The sequence below is a fragment of the Leptonychotes weddellii genome, chromosome 6, assembly GCF_054177405.1.
Source record: "Leptonychotes weddellii isolate Sample4059 chromosome 6, ASM5417740v2, whole genome shotgun sequence".
NCBI lineage: Eukaryota > Metazoa > Chordata > Mammalia > Carnivora > Phocidae > Leptonychotes > Leptonychotes weddellii.
Genome location: NC_138374.1, coordinates 33688813 through 33709442, shown reverse-complemented (window position 1 = coordinate 33709442; position 20630 = coordinate 33688813). Strand labels below are relative to the sequence as shown.

General features: G+C 41.6%; 1 protein-coding gene across 1 annotated transcript in view; it reads right to left on the bottom strand.

Annotated features, from left to right (window-relative positions):
* LOC102734916 (uncharacterized) overlaps nucleotides 1-20614 on the bottom strand; it is a 42422-nt gene extending 21808 nt beyond the window's left edge. Inside the window, exon 1 of the mRNA XM_031042186.2 lies at nucleotides 20219-20614. The gene's annotated coding sequence lies outside the window, so the exon portion shown is untranslated. The remainder of the gene's footprint in view (nucleotides 1-20218) is intronic.
* Nucleotides 20615-20630: the final 16 nt, after the last annotated feature.

The following is a 20630-nucleotide window of genomic DNA, read 5'->3' as shown; positions in this document are numbered from 1 at the left end:
TGAATAACAGAAAGAAAAAATGAAGAGTTGAACAGAGCCTCAGAGACCTGTGGGACATCAAGTGTATGAACATATGCATAATGGGAGACCCAGAAAGAGAAAAGAGGAAGGAGAGGAAACAACAGCTGAAGAAACAATGGCCAAAATCTTCCCAAACTTGATGGAAGATAGGAACCTGCACATCCACAAAGTTGAACAAACTACAAATAAAACCCCCCAAAATCAATTAACTACACACATCATAAACTGTTAATGGTCAAAGACAGGGTCTTGGAAGCAACAAGACCAAAGCAACTCATTGTGTACAATGGATTTTCAATAAGATTAACAGGTCATTTTGCTTTAGAGACCACAGAGGCAAGAAGGCAGTAGGGAGGACATAGTTAAAGTGCTGAAAAAGACTGTCAGGCCCAAACTATCCTTGAAAAATGAAGGAGAAATCAAAACATACACAGATTAACAAAAACTGAGAGAATTCATTGCTGTCACATTCATCTCACAAAAAATACTAAAGGGAGTTGTTCAGGCTGAAATGAAAGACATTTACAGTATGAAATGAAAGACATTAGACAGTACCACAAATCCACACAAAGAAACAAAGAGCACTGGTAAAGGTAATACTATCTAAGTAAAAGATAGTATAAATATATTTTTATCTGTAATTCTTTTTTTCTCCTACCCGATTTAAAAGACACTTTGTAAAGAAAAAATATAAATGTGTTGGTGCCACACAATACATGAAGATATAATCTGTATGACAATAAAAACACAAAGGAAGAGTAAGGGAATGAATAGAAGTATATAGAAGTAAAATTTTTATGTGCTATTGAAATTAAGTTCATATTATTCCAAACTTGATTGTTAAAAATTAAGATGTTAATTGTTATTCCCAGGACAACCATCAAGAAAATAACTAAACATAGCAAAAGAAATGACAAGGGAATTAAAATGGTACATTAAAAAATATCTATTGAACAGAAAAGAAGGCAGTAATGGAGGAACAGAGGAACAAAACAATCTAGAACTCAAATAAGAAAATGGCAGGCCTAAATCCTACTCTATCAGCAATTATACTAAATATAAATTGATTAAACACTCTAATTAAAAGGCACATATCATACTGGATAAAAACAAAACAAAAACGTGATCCTGGTAAACAGTGTCTGACAGACTCACTTGAGATCTAAGGACATAAACAGAAAATGAAAGGATGGACAAAGATATACCATGAAAACTGATGAGAAAGACAGTCTCATGTGTGTAGTCTTTCAACCCCCACTCAGCTACATAAGAATGAGCCTTGGGCCTGGAACATTTCCTTACGATAGAGACCACACAGCCTGTACAAACCATTCACCTTGTGGGAATATCTTGTATTTAAGTGTTCCTTCTTTCTGATTAAGCATGTAATAAACGCACTTCTGGCACCACCTCAGCTTTCAGTATTCTGGACTCCACAATAGTGGGGTTGGATTCCTGTTGTGGCATAAGAGGAGGGTGCATAGGCCAACTGCCGTGTCAGCTGCTGGGGGCACCGACTAGCTTTGGGGACCAGTGGCATATTATCAGAACTTATCTTGCTCTATCTCTTCTCTAACTGTGTAAAAGCATTATTCCATCCAGTGCTTGACTCTGTTGTGTTTTCCTTGGTGACTCTGATACCAAGATGCAGCGGGCAGAAGTATTTAAACTTCTATTCCTGCAGGCTGGTATAGTGACGGTATTTGCTATCTCCAACATGGTCAGTCTTCCCCAGCATTGGTAACTTGTGCCTAGTGTTCTGCTCAACACGTCACCAAAAGACAGCTAGAAAGGCCTATATTAATATTAAGTAAAAGAGACTTTAAGACAAAAATTGTTACTTTGAAGAAAACACAGGGTTGAATCTTCAAGATTTTGGATTAGGCAATGGTTTCATAGGTATGACACTTAAAGCATGAGCAACTAAAGAAAAGATTAATTGGACATCAATAAAATTATAATTTTTGTGCCTCAAAAAACATTACCAAGAGGCACCTGGGTGGCTCAGTTGGTCAAGCGTCTGCCTTCGGCTCAGGTCATGATCTCAGGGTCTTGGGATCAAGCCCCATGGCAAACTGCCTGCTTGGCAGGGAGTCTGCTTCTCCCTCTCCCTCTGCCCCTCCCCACCGCTGTGCTCTCTCTTGAGCTCTCAAATGGGCATATAAAATCTTAAAAAAAAAAAAAAAATTACCAAGAAGGTGAAAAGACAATCCACAGAATGGGAAAAAATATTTATAAATTATGTATCTGACAACAGTCTGTATCCAGTTTATATAAAGAACTCTCACAACTCAATGATAAGAAAATAAACCAATTAAAAATGGGCAAAGAATTTGAATAGACATTTCTCACAAGAAGATATACTAATGGCCAACAGGTGCATGTAAAGATGTTCAACAACTTTAATCATCCAGGAAAATCAAATCAAAACCACAATGATATCCCATTCCATACCCACTAGAATGGCTATGATAAAGAAGATGAACAATATCAAGTGAGTCAAGGATGTAGAGAAATTGGAACGCTTATATTATATATTGCTGGTTAGAATGCAGAATTATGCAGCCCCTCTAGCGAACAGTTTGGTGGTTCCTCAAAAAGTTAAATATAAAGTTACCATATGACCCAGCAACTCCACTCCCACTCCTAAGTATATACCCACAGCACTGAAATCATATGTTCATGCAAAAGCTTGTCTATAAATGTTCAAAGCAGCTTCATTCATAATAGACAAAAGGTGGGAAAAACACAGATGTCCAAAATAATGGATAAATCAAATGTGATATATCTGTATAACATAACAGAGCCATTAAAAAAAAAAGTACTAATACATGCTACAGTAAGGATGAACATTGAAAACATTATGCTGTCAAAGACACCAGACACAAAAGACCTCAGATTTTATGATTCCTCTTATATGAAATATCCATTATGGGCAAATCTATACAGACAAAAAGTCAATCAGTGGTTGCCTGGAGTTGAGGCAAAATAGGAAAGTAACTACTAATGGGTACGGTGTCTTGTTTTGGGATGATGAAAATGTTTTGAAAATAGATACTGGTGATGACTGCACCACTATGTGAAAATACTAAAAACCACTGAACTGAACTCTTTCTCCTTCTTCCCTCCCTCCCTCCTTCCCTCCCTTCCTTCCTTCCAGTTTTATTTTTAAATAATCTCTACACCCAATGTGGGGTTCAAACTCACAACCCTGAGATCAAGAGTTACATGCTCTACACTCTACAGACTGAGCCAGCCAGGCATCCCTGAACTGAACACTTTAAAAAGGTGAATTCCATCTCTACAAAAAAAATTTTAAATAAACTACATAAATTTTACTATGTACTAATTTCAAAATATCTCCAGTATATATTCTTAAATGCAATAATTAAGGTGAAGAACAGGTTATTTTATGGTATGCTTATATCCTTTGGCTAAGAAGGATTAAAAATAAGTACATACATATATACACTCATATATATACATGCATTAATACACATGTATATATATATTCACACATATATACATATAAATACATTCAAGAAAAAGGTAGAAATGCATACTTACATGTATATAGTTTATATACATACCTATATCTATCTACCCAGAGAGATAGCTATAAAATCACATTTACTTATCTCTGCATTTAAAAAAATGGAGAACATAGGGGCGCCTGGGTGACTCAGATGGTTAGGTGTCTGCCTTTGGCTCAGGTCGTGATTCCAGGGTCCTGGGATCAAGCCCCACATCGGGCTTTCTGCTCAGCAGGGAGCCTGCTTCTCCCTCTCCCTCTGTCTCCCCCCTGCTCATGCTCTCTCTCTCTCCGTATCTCTGTGTCTCAAATGAATAAATAAAATCTTTAAAAAATAAATAAATAAATAAATAATAAAAAATTAAAAAAATAAAAAAATGGAGAAAATAGACATACACAAAATTTGTTCCCTATAATTACAAGAGGAGTTTGCAGTGAAAGACAGACATGGGAGTGTGAATTCACTTCTATTTATATTGTTTGTATTGTACTGACTTTTCCATCGTGAATGCATTACCCAATACACACACACACACACACACACACAGATAAAAAACACATAAAACCATGATAGCTTGGTGTATATTAATGGTTGGCATCACTGTGGCAACTCTGTGTCCTCTCCTGGCAAAGCATTTCAAGAATGCTATCACCAACTGAAAGTATCAATCCGGGGGCACCTGGGTGGCTCAGCTGGTTAAGTGCCTGTCTTCGGCTCAGGTCATGATCCCAAGGTCCTGGGATTGAGCCCCGCATCGGGCTCCCTGCTCAGTGGAGAGCCTGCTTCCCCCTCTCCCTCTGCCTGCCGCTCTGCCTACTTGTGCTCTCTATTTCTGTCAAATAAATAAATAAAATCTTTAAAAAAAAAAAAGAAAATATCAATCCTATATCCACATGCTATAATTTTAGGCTTTCAGATATATGACTAGCCAGACCACAGTTTTTCCATTTCTAATCAGCAGCTTCTATATTAAAGTGAAATTTAATAATTGATAAAAATTGGAATAAAAAATTAGCATTCATACTTTTAAAAAAATTAGCATTCACTAAAGATTTTAAGTCAAGTCTTTTAAACATACTTATGCAAAGAAATTGGAAAACTTAAAAAAATGTACAATTTTTTAAATAAATGTGCCCAAAATTGAACCAAGAAGTCCAGAAAACCTGAAAAAAACTATATACCATCTAAGAAATCAAATTAGTAACCAAATCAATCCTTAAGGGGTCTAGAAAAACTACTAAGTGTAATGGACATTTACAACTTAAGGTTTAGGAAGAAACTTACTTAATGGGGTAACTGGTGTGTACCAAAACCCAAAGAGACTATGCCGGGGTCTGCTAACACTTCCTAAGTAATCTCTGAAAACCAGGCACAAGGTAAGGATGCCAGGTTTCATCCAGGAGGACAGAAAGAAGGTAAGAAAGGACAAGATGAACCTAAAGAAGAATGAATTAAGGATTAATGGAATGAATTAGAATGGCCAGAAACAGATGCATGCAGACACAGTAATATACGGGATAGCTGTGGCATTATAATTCATTGAGAAAAACATTAGTAAAGAACTGGTACTGGGGCGCCTGGGTGGCTCAGTCGTTAAGTGTCTGCTTTCGGCTTGGGTCATGATCCCCGGGTCCTGGGATCGAGCCCCGCATCGGGCTCCCTACTCAGCGGGAAGCCTGCTTCTCCCTCTCCCACTCCCCCTGCTTGTGTTCCCTCTCTCCCTCTCTCGCTCTCTCGCTGTGTCTCTCTCTGTCAAATAAATGAATAAAATCTTAAAAAAAAAAAAAAGAACTGGTACTTCATGTGTTAAAAGGTAAAACTAGATTCCCTCCTCATATTATCTACAATAACGATTTCCATATTGGTTCAAGGCTTAAATATTTTTAATAGTATTAATATTAATTAAACAAAAATTTTAAATATTAAATTATCTTAAGTTAGGGAAGAATTTTAAAATTGAAAAATAAATAAAATGGAAAAGATCAAAAGATTGGTCTACATAAAAATATAAAACTCTAATAAAGCCAAAGACTCTGTAGAGGTAAAGGTCAAGGGACAGAGTTGGAGAACATGTTCACAACAAATATAATAGCCAAAGAATTACTGTCCAAAATATATCAAGTATTCTTAAAAATTAATATAGAAAAATTAAAAATGAAGTCTTTCACAAAAGCAATGAAAAGCCAATAAATAGGGGCTCCTGGGTGGCTCAGTTGGTTAAGCGACTGCCTTTGGCTCAGGTCATGATCCCGGGGTCCTGGGATCGAGCTCCATGTCGGACTGTCTGCTCAGCGGGGAGCCTGCTTCTCCCTCTCCCTCCACCCGCCACTCTCCCTGCGTGTGCTCTCTCTCTTTCTCTCTCTCTGTCAAATAAATAAATAAAATCTTTTTTAAAAAAAAAGCCAATAAATATATGATGTACAAGCTCATTAGTAATCTCAGAAATGCAAATTAAAACGATGAGTTTTTCTCAGAAGTTAGATTGGCACTAAGTCTAAAGTCTGACAACACCAAGTGCTGGCAAGTAAGCAGGGTTAAGTAGCAGTCACACGTATAGTGCCACAGCCTAGGTGAGGGACATATTTATGCAGAGCTGTTTAAAGGACATGTAGGCCATTCAGCCTTCTTCCAGATATTCTATACTGCTGGACCCAGCAAGCCCGTTAGAAAATTATGTACTCGAACTCTGTTATGAACTGAACATTTGTGTCCCACCACCAAAATTCATATGTTGAAGCCCTAATCCCCAATGTAATGGTATCTGACAATGGGGACTTTGGGAGGTAATTGGGTCATTAGTGCCCTGAGAAGAAAAGACACGAGAGAGCTTGCCACCTACTCTCTACCCACCATGCGAATGAGAAGAGATCCATGCGCAAACTGGATGAGGGTCCTCACTAAGAACCAAATAGGTTGGCATCTTGATCTTGGAGTTACCAGACTCCAGAACTATAAGAAATAAGTATTTGTTGTTTAAGCCGTCAGTCTCTGATAATGTTACAGCAGTGCCAGCATTTTAGTGCCCTAAAAGACTTTTTTCTCTGGTTCTCCTCTGCTGTCGGAAAGATCAGAGGCAAACTTGCAGCTCAAATTTGGTAACTCTGGGACTTTATAGGACCAGGATTTATCAATATGCTGACTTTGCTCAGCTCTTGACCCTGATAGTCTATAGGGTCTCTGATGTTGATTTTCATCTATTTCTATTTTTCTATTTTAATTTCTGTTCCCTTACAAACCTCACAAAATCCACGGTGAAACAAAGCAGGAATAAACTCACCTGTGATTCGTTCATTTCCTGTTGCTCTTGGAAAACTGAAGAGAACTGTAAAGGTACAGCTGGGAAAGAAGGTAAGAAAATGAGGTCCTATGCAACCAGGTGAGCTGTGCAGTTCTCAGGCTTATCCGCCTAGCAAGCTTCACACACACACAGCAGCTACATACAAAGCCCCTGTGGGCTGGGCCCTTCAACCCTAAGGGCAGGACAGAGCCTGTGGAGGAGCACCCAGTGTCTATGCTGACTCTGGTCACAGAGAGCTTAGAATGCGATTTTTCGTTGAATGAACGTAAACATTTCCGACTAATTTCCTACTAAGAAGAATTTATCTTCCCCTCTAGTGACCAAAAAAAAAAAAAAAAAGTAAAAATCACTGAGAACTAATTAAACAAAGAACAATACAGGAAAGACATTGCCTTTATTTCTCTGCATGCCTAGTAACAATGTTTGGCCCTTGGGTTAGCATCCCCTCATCAGCATCCCCTGAAAAGCGGTGGGGTACTTTGTTTATTCTAACTTGGTTATGGTTTTTCAAAAAGATCTTTTAATAAAAAATTTGAGGTGACGTCATTGTTAATGGGGGACAGCAAGGAGTTCTCTGGGCATGCCACTAATAAATCATGTGACTCTAAACAAGTCACTTACCTTCTGGTCCACTTTCTTTTTCACCTCTTAAATAAAGGCAAAATTTAAAAATCTTCAAAGTCTTTATGCATTAGTTATTTGATTTTTTACTGTCAGAATAGAAAGACCAGTGATACACTGCTCTAGGTTGTAGAGCGAGCACAGAGTAAAGGGAGTGATGAGAGTGAACAAGAAGGGCAATTTCTCCTTCTGTGGCTGGTGATTCCTTTTCCCAAAATGTGTCCTCACCAAGCCTCCTGTGAGGTCCCTCAGCTGTGCTGCCTACCCTTTGCTCATGCTGCTAGCCTTATTTCAGTTCTTAAAGCTGATCAATGGACAGCCTGCAATGACTTCTGGTTAAGGTGACATCACCTAAGCATTGCTCATTCTGTAGGAGGACCAAGAATTACTTTTGTCCTGTCAGTTTTAGGATATAGTCTTTCCTGGGACCCTTCTGTCTCTGTGTGGAGCTCTGGTGAGAGGTCTCACTCAGATCAAGGAGTGATCTTCCAAGTGAGGTTCCTGGGGACTACTCTTTCTTACCTCAAGAGCTGTTTTGCTTTAAAAGAGCTGGGACCTGAGCCATGGGGACAAATTAAATATGGTTGGAACTTTCAAACAGGACTCCCAATCTGACTCTCAGGTCATACTTTCCCAAAAAATCAAGGGCTTGGCCATCTACAAACTCAAATGAAGGCCTCCAAAGACAAAAGCTAGACAGGGCAGACCTGGCCCAGAAATTGTGCTGCCTGACCCAAGGGCTCAGAAGAATAACAAAAAATCCCATAAACACAAGGGCCAAGAAATTATTCAGTCCCCATATGCTTCACAATTATTTTCCTGGATTCTGTAAAGACACTATCAGTGCTCAATGCTATGAATAACAATGCTGGGTTTTAGGCAGGGCAGTTTATTAGAAAGAACATGAGATGGAGAGAAAAACAGATGGAAAACTAGATTCCCACCGCTGCTGGCTGTGTGATCTTGGGTAAATCACTTTACCTTTGAGCCTCAGTTTTCCTCTTCTCTTAACATGGAAACAGCCAACTTACCTCCAATATGGAGTGAGATCTCTTGATGACAAAAATCTAAATATATATAGCATATACGTTAACGGCGCAGAACCACCTCAGGTTGGTATTAAACCAACAGTCGCAGTCAAGTATTAAAATACTCTCACTCTGCACAACGGGAAACTGAATGTCATTCCCAGAGTTGCTCAGTAACTTGAACAGAGCTCCGGCAGGAGCGGCGACATTGCTCACAGATTCTGCAACCTCCCGGGACCTGCGCCCCCGTCCCCACACCGGACGCCGGCCCCTTCCTCCTCCAGGCCGAGGCCACCCCCAGCCGCCCTGGGTAGGCTCAAGTGCCAGAGGTCCCGCTGCGGGGCCCCCTCTACTGTCCCCCCCGCCACCCCTGAGCCGAACAGACCCTTGTTGGCCCTCCACCAACCCTCCGGGACTCACCCGCCACTCCCCTAGCCGGTAGTACTGGCCCCTGGGGAGTGCAAAGATTCCGCGACCCTGGAAGCGCCACCCATGCAAAGGTGTACCCTGGGGAAAGACAATTTACAGATGCGGAGTGAAAGTGAACATACGCAAAAGCAGCCCAGAAATCCAACACCAGAATGAAAACTACATTTCCCATAAGTCTTTGCTCCCGTATCTTGGGGGTGTTTACCAACCCCCCCCCCAACCCAGCTCTTTTTGGTTTGAATTGACCAATCCAGCCTTACCCTGGGAGCCCTAAAGCATTTTATTCAAAGACACAATAAAGGCTTGTGCCCCAGGTGATGCCTCCCTCTCTCTGCCTGCAGCCTGCCTTGACCTTCCCACGTGGCTTCAAGGCCTTGAGTAATAAACTTGTCTATTTCGATTTCCTTTGTGGTCTTTTGTTAAATGGCAAAGAACCACCTTTTTCCATATTACTAACGCTCACCACAGGCCCCTTGTTTACCTATGACAAAACTAGACACAAAACCACCACATTCCCTTCTGTCTCATAAATGATCAGCCAAACCATTTGTCCCCATGACCAATCAGAATAAAATACCCGTAAATTTAACTTGACTAAATTTTTCTTTTCCCCCACAGGACCCTGAAATTTGACTTACTCCTAAGTTTAAACAAGTATAGGAATGCCAAACAATCCCTCTCGAAACTTGGCTGACAATAATGAAAGGTATTTCCTGATCTTGCCCACTGCCCTGCTCCTGAAACCCAGTTCCTTCTTGCCTGTCTACACCTCCATTAAAAAAATGAGTTTCTCTCTTAAGTTTTCTTTTTTTTTTTAAGATTTTATTTATTTATCTGAGAGACCGAGAGAGAGCACAAGCAGTGGGCAGGTAGAGGGAGAGGGAGAAGCAGACTCCAGGCTGAAGAGGGAGCCCGATGTGGGACTTTGATCCCAGGACCCCAGGATCATGACCTGGGCCGAAGGCAGACGCTTAACCGACTGAGCCACCCAGGAACGCTCTCTTTAGTTTTCATTGCTCTGTTACCAGTGGGAGAGTCTACATTGTGTAAATGGAGGTGTTGATTATTGGATTACCCACAAGATTTACGTGAGGATCCACGCTCCAATAAAAACAGCCAGCAGGAAAGTTGCAAGCCCAAAGCAGTTTATTAAGGACAGTGGAGAAGGGAGAGTGGGCAGGCCCAGAAGTGGTAACTGCATCAGGGATAACGATGTCTTTTCTTTTATCCATGAAAAGATAAAACATAAAAAGATATAACATAAAAAGAAGGCTATGGGTCATAGTGATGAGGGAACAGAAGGCTAACTGAGGACAAAGCACAAGCTGACACCCTGCAACCCACCCTCCCACCTCCTGGGTGGCATATGTGTGACATTCTTCCAGGAAGCTCCCAACTACCTTAATGTTAATGCCTTGCTAGAGGGAAAAACAACCGTAGCTTGACAGTGGCAGGGCCTTCTGTATCCTGTAGATCCTCTTTAGCATTTGAAAGTTCTTTTGAAAACTCCCTTTTCCTTACCGCCCCCAACTCCCAAGTATATAATCAGCCACCCCTCACAACCCCGGTGCAGCAGCTCTTTCTGCCCATGGGTCCTGTCCCTGTGCTTTAATAAACCACCATTTTGCACCAAAGGCGTCTCAAGAATTCTTTCTTGGTCGTGGGCTCCGGACCTCACCCCACTAAACCTCACTATATTCCCAAATCACATCAGTTAAAACACTCTCCAACAGAGGTTGTTTCTAATCATCTAAGGGACTCCTCCTACCACTTTGGAGGGGGAGTTTTGGCCCTACAAGGTTCTTGTTGCAACTATCCTGGCCACCTTCCCCCATAGGGGTGGGTGTCTTGAAACCACAGTTTAAATAAATCATAATGAAGCTATAGGTTACCCTGGGGCAGAGATTGAAGAGGAGAGGCATGTTCTGCACCTGTGGCTCTGGGTCTGTCAGCCCTGGAGTGCTGGAAGCCCTAAGGCCAGGTTGTTGAAGCCACAAAGTCAGGATGTTGTACCCTCAGGTTTCTAATGTGTCACCTATTTATCACCGGCTCCTGTCTAACTGCCTACTCTGTGAGCTCTTTCCTATTTATAAATACACACACACACACACACATACTTTTGTGATTAATCTTTCAGACATTTGCAGATCTTAAGATCAGAGCTGTTTCCCTAAGACCATAGTCACCCTCTCCCATTGCAGTAGTCACCTCCCTTACTGCAAGAGTTTTTTTTCTTTTTCACTCAATAAACTTTATTTTTAGAGCACTTGTAGGCTTATAGGAAAAATGCACAGAAAGTACAAGGTTCTAATATACCTGCCTCCTCCACACCCTCACCCCTCCTACAGTTTCCCTATTATTAATGTTATGGAACCCAAGTTCGGCTGCCAGTCCCTGGAAAAGCCATTACTCAAGAGACAAGTTTTTGATTGGAAAGGAATTTGAGCTTTATTCAGGAAGCTGGCAACCTGAGACAGAGGTGGACTCTTGTTCAAAAGCCAACTCCAAGGGTTCTGCCCGGCTTAGGGGTTTCTTAAGGGGTGTAGGGTAGTTAATCTGCAAAGGGAGTGCAATGGCCTGCAACAATCCTTGATTATGTGCAGACTCCACGATACCAGCTACAAAAGTTATCTTAGTGCCAGGGAATTGTGTGAGGGGGGTTCTGGTTCTTGTTCCGTGATGTGCAGGAGTACTCTGTTCTTTCTGCAAAGGAAGGCAACATCTACAGATATACAAAGGGAGGTCAGTAAAATCACTTGTGTGACCAAAAAACAGAAAAACATTTTGCTAAAAAAATTGCTGGGCTAATCAGGAGGTCGAGACTGCTTCAAACAGACTTGCTGGCTTCTGTGGCCTGGGAAAGTTCTGGTCCTTCACTCCTCAAGGCCAGTGGTCTGCAAATCTCAAAGAAAGTAAATCAGTCTGTTGTAGGTCAAGGGACTTAGGTCACCAAGTAAGGAGTGTGTTAACTTGAAGCAAGTCAACCCTTAGGATCAGCTGCTGGGCTGTTACACTAACATCTTGCATTTGTATGGTATATTAGTTCCCATTGATGAACCAATATTGATATATTATTCCTAATTAAAGTTCAGAGTTCACAGTACAGTTCATCTTTTTATTGTACATAATATTAGGTATCTACTATTATAGTATCATAAGAAGAGTTTCACTGTCCTAAAAGTATCCTGTGCTCCCCCATACCATTCCCCCTAAACCTCGGGCAAGGACTGATCTGTTAATATTATTTCTATAATTTGGCCTTCTCCAGAATGTCGTATACTTGGAATTATATAATATGTAGTCTTTTTAAATGTGTCTTTCATGTAGCAATATGCATTTAATGTTCCTTCATGTCCTTATGGCTTGATAGCTCATTTGTTTTAACTGCTGAATAATACTCCATTGTATGGATGTACCACAGTTTATTTAGCCCTTCACCTGCTGAAGAACATTCAATTTGCTTCCAGTTTTGGCACCAAATAGCGTACCTGATCAGCCAACCCCCTGAGAGGAAATGGGTATGATCTAGCTCTGCACCTCTGGTTCTCTGAGTCTGGTCTGTCCCTAGATGGTACTTGCCTGGCTTTGGAAAAGTAAGGGACTAGATCTCACCTACAGGCCATTGAACATCCGATGACCGTCAGGAGGTACAACTACCAAAACACCTGAAACAAACTTATACTTGAGCAGACACTAAGGACATATACCAAATATTGGGTCCTTATTATAGAAGTTCCTATTTCTAGAATATCAAGTTGGTGGTCAGCCGGCACTTTCACAGACACATAGTCCCTCTCTCATCTGCTTCTGCAGGATTATTGTGACTTGACATACAGATCTGGTAGTCCCAGGGGGAGGGGGACAAGGAGAGAAAGAATCTCAAGCAGGCACCTCCCTGAGCCCAGAGCCTGATGCAGGGCTCCATCTCATCACCCTGAGATCATGACCTGAGCCAAAACCAAGAGTCAGACTCCTAACCGACTGTGCCACTCAGGCGCCCTAGTGCAGTGGTTTTAAATCATGATTACAGGGGCGCCTGGGTGGCTCAACCATTAAGCGTCTGCCTTCGGCTCAAGTCATGATCCCAGGGTCCTGGGATCGAGCCCCACATCGGGCTCCCTGCTCAGTGGGAAGCCTGCTTCTCCCTCCTCCACTCCCCCTGCTTGTGTTCCCTCTCTCGCTGTGTCTCTCTCTCTGTCAAATAAATAAATAAAATCTTTTTTTAAAAAAAAATCATGATTACACAATAAAATTACCTTGTGGTTTCTTTCTTTCTTTCTTTCTTTCAATTACTGATAATTCTGATGCCCGGGCCTCGCTACCAGAGATTCTGATTCACCGGACTAGAGATTAACTCAGGTGTCAGTTTCTCTGTTTTGTTTGGTTTGGTTTGGTTTTTTTGCTTGTTTGTTTTTAAAGATTCCCAAGGAATCTTCTAGTTTGCAGCCAGGGCTGCAAGCCTAACCCTTTTATATAACTGATAAGGCAACTCATAGAGTTTGACTCATCTAGATTGTCAAACATAGAACTGGTCCTAGAATTCTGATATTGGACTCATAGTTCTTTTTTTTTCTTTAATAAAGCTTTTACTATTTTTTTTTTTTTTTTAAAGATTTTATTTATTTATTTGACAGAGAGAGACACAGCGAGAGAGGGAACACAAGCAGGGGGAGTGGGAGACGGAGAAGCAGTTTTCCTGTGGAGCAGGGAGCCCTATGCGGGACTCCATCCGAGGACCCTGGGATCACGACCTGAGCCCAAGGCAGACGCTAATCGACTGAGCCACCCAGGCGCCCCTGGACTCATAGTTCTATGCTCAAGTTTCATTTCCTCACATCAAAACCCTGTCCATTCAAAATGAGTTTCCCTCTTTACTTTTCATTGTTCTTTCCTATTTGTAAATACACACAGACATATGCATACACATAGACACATTTACACACTATATTGGCTGTTTCCTCTCTCCTTAATGCTGCTGTCCTGTGAGTTCACAGGTCTGTTTATGCCAAAGACACAGTGGTCAAGATTCTGCATACTTAATCAGCTAAGTCAGAGCCCCACAGAACCAGGACTGCTGCCAAATTCATAGTGATCACAAGATAAACACTTGCTCTGTTTCTCTGACACAGTTACTAGGTGTCAATAGGGGAAGAGGATTAAGAGGTGAAAACCTTCAGTTATAAAGTAAATAAGTTATGGAGATATAAAGTAAGCATAGGGAATATAATTAATAATATTGTAATAACTTTGTATGGTGACAGATGGTATAGACTCACCGTGGTGATCATTACATAATGTAGATAAATGTTGAATCACTATGTTTACACCTGAAACTAATGTCAACTATACTTCAATTAAAAAATAATACTTTATATGCAATAATTTTATGCACAAAAATTCCAAAGCCATACTGCTGTTAGTGCATACATACTGCACTTCTAACCTTTATTTCAGTATTTGCTTACATTTCCATCCCTTTATTTCAGAGTTAGGTTAGAGCTGGTACCTTGCAGAAAATGTATTCACCTGAAAACTCAATTGGTCTGCTAGAAGCATCCCATCTGATATAGAACTAGGAGTGAGCTGAGAAGTGATCACCTTTCCAAAATCTCTTCTCCCCCACATAGGTCAGTCCCTCCAAGGGAAGGGCTGGATGCCTGCTGCCCAAGAGGCTTTACCAGGCTCCATATGTGGGCATGTCCAGGGCTCCCTGACTTGCGTCCTAAGGTGGGAAGATCTAGATTGCCCTGGCCTAAAGATCACAGCAGAGCACCTGCCTCAGCAGCTGCACAGTCAGAGACATGACATGATTCCCCAAATTATAATGGGGAAGGGCTCCTGCTGGAGGTTAGTGCAGACTGCCCACTGCACAGATGGAGGGACCTGTCATAATAGTGATAGTAACATCCCCAGTTACTGAATGCTCTTTAGTGAGACAGGCTTTCCATGTGTTATTCCATTTCACTTCACCACAACTCCATGAGGAAAGATCTATGACTCTCCTGACTTCATAGGTAAGAAATTTTGGCTTAGAAAGGTGAACCAGGGCACCTGGCTGGCTCAGTCAGAAGAGCATGCAACTCCTGATTTCAGGGTCATGAGTTGGAGCCCCATGTTGGGTGTGGAGATTACTAAAAATAAATAAATAAATAAACTTAAAAAAAAAAAAAAAAAGGTGAACCAACCAACCCATGATTACACAGCCAGTAAGTGGCAAAGTCCAATATTGAAACCAGACAGTGTGATTCCACGTGCTCTTTGCCACTGTGTCTTGTGTGCACAAAAGCAAATGAAGGTGAAATGTCTTAATATTTCTTACTGTGCCCAAGCTGGGGAGGAGCGAAGGGGCTCTCAGGAAAAAATGTCTCATTCGTCCCATATCTGGCAATAAGGATTGTTCTGGGATGGAGCTTTACCCTCTTGTACAACGCAGAGCACACAGCCCTATTAAGAAGTGAGATGGTCTATGTCTGAGGAATCCCCTACCATCAGGTAGTTCTGTCAAGGGAACAGGCCTAAGAGGTTCTCTCTAATGCCTTAGGTTTGCTTACCTCCATGTAGAACAAGGTTTGTCTAATAGCCCCTCTTCCCTTTAAGTGAACATAGGCTCCCATAGTGGGTCAGCCCGGCCATGGTCCCCTTTCCTTTGTTCCCTTAAGTAGTTCTACTCTCCATTTCTATGCTCCCATTTTGCTTAGAGAGTTTTACTACCTACTTCTATAATTACAGTATACTTAGGGAGTGGGATTCTTGTTATTTAGGTAATCTTGATTTGTTGGGTTTGGAAATGAATACATGGATCTAAACTATACTGTGGTCATAAGATGTCAGGAGAGCCAGCACATTCTTCTAGGAACTCGGAATGGACAGATGTGGTCTACATCAAGTTGACTGAGGTAATTAACTTCAGTGAAGAAAGCATTTTCCCCAGACCTCGTGCAGCTTATAATCCAGTGAGAAAAACAGTAAAACAAGTATGCAGTCAATTAAAAGTCAGCTTTCTCCAAAAAGCTTGGAATTTAATTTGTCGAACTGTTCCAAGCATTTCTCTTGTTTTATGTCATTTGATTTGAAGCACTATGAATTCAGTCATTTGCTGGTATTGATCAAGAAACATGAAAAGGTTGCTATATGATCTGAGAGACCATCAGTAGCAGTCACCTTTGATTATGACATTTTATTAAAAGACATTGCACACCAAGCAATATTTTTAAAAGGAAAAAAATAAACAATGTTACTGTTTTTTCATTTTTGTATTTGATTTGGGGGAGGATGTATTAATTTCTTAGTGTGGCTATAACTAATTACCACAAACTTGGTAGTCTAAAACCATACAAATTTATCATCTTACAGTTCTGGAGGTCAGAAGTCTGAAACAGGTTTCACTGGACTGAAATCAAGGTGCTGGCAGAACCAGACTGCCTCCAGAGGCTCTAGGGGACAATCCTTTTTGTACATTTTCCAGCTTCTAGAAGCTCCCTACATTCCCTGGTAGGGATCCCTAATCTACAAGATTATAAATCCCCAAGGAATTAACAGAAATATCTGGTAGAGTTCTGGATTTCTACTGGAATTCTACAGAAATTGCAGGGAAGCAAACTTTATATCATTGAGGGCAGGCGTCAGAGTCAGGTAGAAGCCATCTTCCCAACTTCTTTATCACTAAAACAAGAGATCTATTTTATTTAACAAGAATGATATTTTAGTGCTTGTGTTTGGGGAAGCATGCTGTGCGGCACTAAAATAAGATTAACCGCTGCCAACTCTCCCAGAGTGAGAAATATTGAAGGTACATAATCGTTGGATAATTAGTCAATTCTTTATTAGGCAATTCTTCCCAGGTATTGCTATACATCACTTGCACCCAGAAAATTAATCCCTGGATTATGTGATATGTTTGGTGGGAGGTGTGTTCGACAATCTCCAGAGATTACGGTTACTTGAGTGTCTTATAACCCAATACCATCTCTCTATCCCATCCCTCCCTACTCTGGGAGAGATCTCTGCACTTCTCAGAGCTCAGTAACGCTAAAGTGTGGGACAGCTTGGATGTCTGCAGAGAACGACAACAACCAGCAAATCTAGGAAAATAGATGCTCTTTAGTATTGAAATTGCTACTGCCAGAGGTGCCTGAATGGCTTAGTCAGTTAAATGCCTAAGTCTTGATTTCAGCCTGGGTCATGATCTTGGGGTCGTGGGATCCGGCCCCATGTTGGGCTCTACGCTCAGAGTGGATATCTCTCTCTCCCTCTGCTACCCCCCTACTCACGTGCTCTCTCTAAATAAATAAATAAAATCTTTTTTTTTTTAAAGATTTTTTATTTATTTATCTGAGAGAGAGAATGGGAGACAGAGAGCATGAGAGGGGGAGGATCAGAGGGAGAAGCAGACTCCCCGCTGAGCAGGGAGTCCGATGCGGGACTCGATCCTGGGACTCCAGGATCATGATTTGAGCCGAAGGCAGTTGCTTAACCAACTGAGCCACCCAGGCGCCCCTAAATAAATAAAATCTTTAAAAAAAAATGCTATTGCCAGCCTTACACACGAATATCTCCAGGCATTAACAAGTGGTCTCTTTAAACTGACAGCTGAACTTCACGAGCTTGTTACTCCCATGCAAATGACTGACAGGACCTCATTGGTGTCCTTAGTTACCCCCGCTCCAGAATTTCTCCAAGTGCCCCTAAATCAGGCCAAGCTACAGCGCCTGCCATTCACTATTGTTAAGTACTCCAGCCCAGGTCTTTGCTAATTGCGGTCTACACGCTACTGCAGGCTCCAGCTCTTTGGAGATCACCCTAGCCACCAATGTCTCCATTCCTATTATGATGTGAGAACTGGAACCGCATTGGGACTAAGGGCCCCTACCTGTGGACTGCCCAGCTTGAATGACTCACCCTCAGTCTGAGTCCACAGCTCTGTAGCTTGTCCCCAGCCAGGCCAAATGTGATATAGCCACCTCCACTGTGGAGTCCATGCTGAAGGGAGGAGGCCTTCTGGGACATTCCCCTTGATATCCACCCTTTCACACAGGTCTCCTCCTGAACTCCAGTACCATCCCCCACTGCCCTTTATCTGTATTCAACCATTCCTTTCCCACCTGAAGTCCACCTCCTATGTCTTTCAGGCTGTGCTCTGAAAACTAATTCAAATAAATTAGGTATATACATGAGGGTATTATTTATAGCAGTGATTCCTGGGGGAGGGGCACAAAAGGGGAGAGGATTTGGGGTCTTAGAGCAAAAAAAAAAAAAAAGAAGTTACTTTTGCCAACACACGGAGATTTTTTTTTTTGTCACAACTGCAGGGTGCTGCTGACATCTAGTGGTTATAATTAAGGATGCCTCTTAAACATCACTAGTCCGCTTCCCACAACAAAGAATTATCCAGCCCAAATGTCAATAGTTGCTAAGGTTGAGAAACTCTGCCTTACATCTCTTTCTTAGAGGAGTTATTACTAAAGTTTCTCTTTTTTTTTAATTTAAAGATTTTATTTATTTATTTGACAGAGAGCTAGCGAGAGCAGGAACACAAGCAGGGGGAGTGGGAGAGGGAGAAGCAGGCTTCCCGCTGAACAGAGCAGGGAGCCTGATGCGGGGCTCGATCCCAGGACCCTGGGATCATGACATCCCAGGACCCTGGGATCATGACCTGAGCCGAAGGCAGACGCTTAACCACGCAGCCACCCAGGCGCCCCTTAAGTTTCGGTTTCTCAAGCAGATTTTAGATCAGTTGCCATGTTTCACTTTCTATTTCCTTTTTCTCTAGTTGCTGTGTTTTACATCTTGATAAGAATAAATTCAAGGGGCGCCTAGGTGGCTCAATTGGTTAAGTGTCTGCCCTTCAGCTCAGGTCATGATCCCATTGTCCTGGGACTGAGCCCCGCATCAGGCTCCCCGCTTGGCAGAAAGCCTGCTTCTCCCTCTCCCTCTGCCTACCATTCCCCCTGCTTGTGCGCTCTCTTGTGCGCGCTCTCTGTCAAATAAATAAATAAAATATTTTTAAAAAGAATAAATTCAAAAGACAATGCACTACTGATTTTCCCAAGAACGCGCTCAATCCAACTTTCTGTGAAAAGAAAGATTGATATATAAATTCCATCTAATGATTTCAACATGTTCAACACGCACTTAACACGTCGTTTCCTCAATCCTGAAAATGTATATTCTTTAAATTCTTTACAGATAGTTTTTGTCTTTCTGAATTTGAATTCTTAACAATATAAGTAGATAACCAAGATTTCTTTTTCCTTCGATGTTTACCTCTGATTGCTTAGTTGCTATTCATTTAAACCTAAATAAGCAAAGACAATCTCTTGGCCCAGATACAGCTAAGAGAAAGGAAGGGAAAGAAGTGGGAACAAGGAAGAAAAAACATGATAAACACACTGAAAATTTTTTCAAACACTGGAGCACTATCAAATTTTTTAAAGCCTTAGTAAGGAGGAAATTCTGGGTTTATTTTTCTCCCCACACTAAACCATTCAGTACCTTTTCTAAAATGTGGCTTCCTGCTTCAGAAAAACATTTCGATAGCCTTCAGGCCCACCACATTACCTCTCAGATCTCAATTCTTATGACTTTTCCCCTGCTCTTCCCATTCCAACCACACCATCCATGCATGCCAAGTATGCTCCACCTCCAGGGGTTTGCACTTACTGTTTCCCATGCTGGAACTTTCTTCCCTAGTTTCATATCTACAGTGCTCACTCTTTCACCCACTTCAGATTTTTGCTCAGTTGCCACTTTCTCAGTGAAACCAGCTATTCAGCTATTACCAACAGATTTATACTAGCAAAACACACTGCACTCCAAGCCTCTCTGTGCTTTTTCTCCATAGCACCATCTGATACATGTTTCATTTGTTCTTTATTATTTTTATCTCCCATACTAGAAGATAACTCCATAAACGTAGGTCCTCTGTCTGTTTTCTCATTACTATATTGACAGTGCTTTGAACAATGTCTGGTTCTTAGCAGTTGTCCAATATCATTTGTTCACTGAATGAATGATTGAATTCAAGGGGAACAAAAATCTAGGTTTATTGATATTTGGCATTTTCTGCTTAGCTTCCCAATACCACCCCCATCCTTACTAGAATCTTATTATGGTGAGTGCGGTTGGCAAGGGCACAGAAGACAAGCACTATTGTGAGTGGAAGTGTATCAACCTCTTTTCAAAGCTATTCGGCAATACCTATCAACTTTTAAAATGTATATACATTTTGACCCAAAAATTTCCTTAAATTTACGCAACGGAAATAACGGCACCAGTGTATAGCACTGTACCTGTTTTTTCAATGAAGACGGGAAGCAGGACTTCAGTTTCAGCTTAGGATGCAGAAAGCTGGAAAGAGTATCGCTGCCACCCTTACAACAAAAATAACGCTAAACAATCTCCTGTCGTTTTATTTAAAAATAAATGAGGTTGCTCGAGCGCCACGCAGGCTTAGCGAGACAGGTGAGAGCCCGGGCCAAAGTCCAGAGGGCCAGCTGCAAATTCCACACAGAACCACCCAGAGCTCTGTACACGTGCACCCCCCGCCCCCCGGGGGCTTCTCAGCCGGGCCGGGGCCCCACTCAGCTCTTGCAGAAGTTTCCGTTTCCTGGAGCTGGACTCCGCCTAGTCCGAGATCAGATTCACTTTCCAGCTCCCTTTTGCCGCTCTGGTCCTGCGTTTAACAAAGCCAACGCCTGGGCT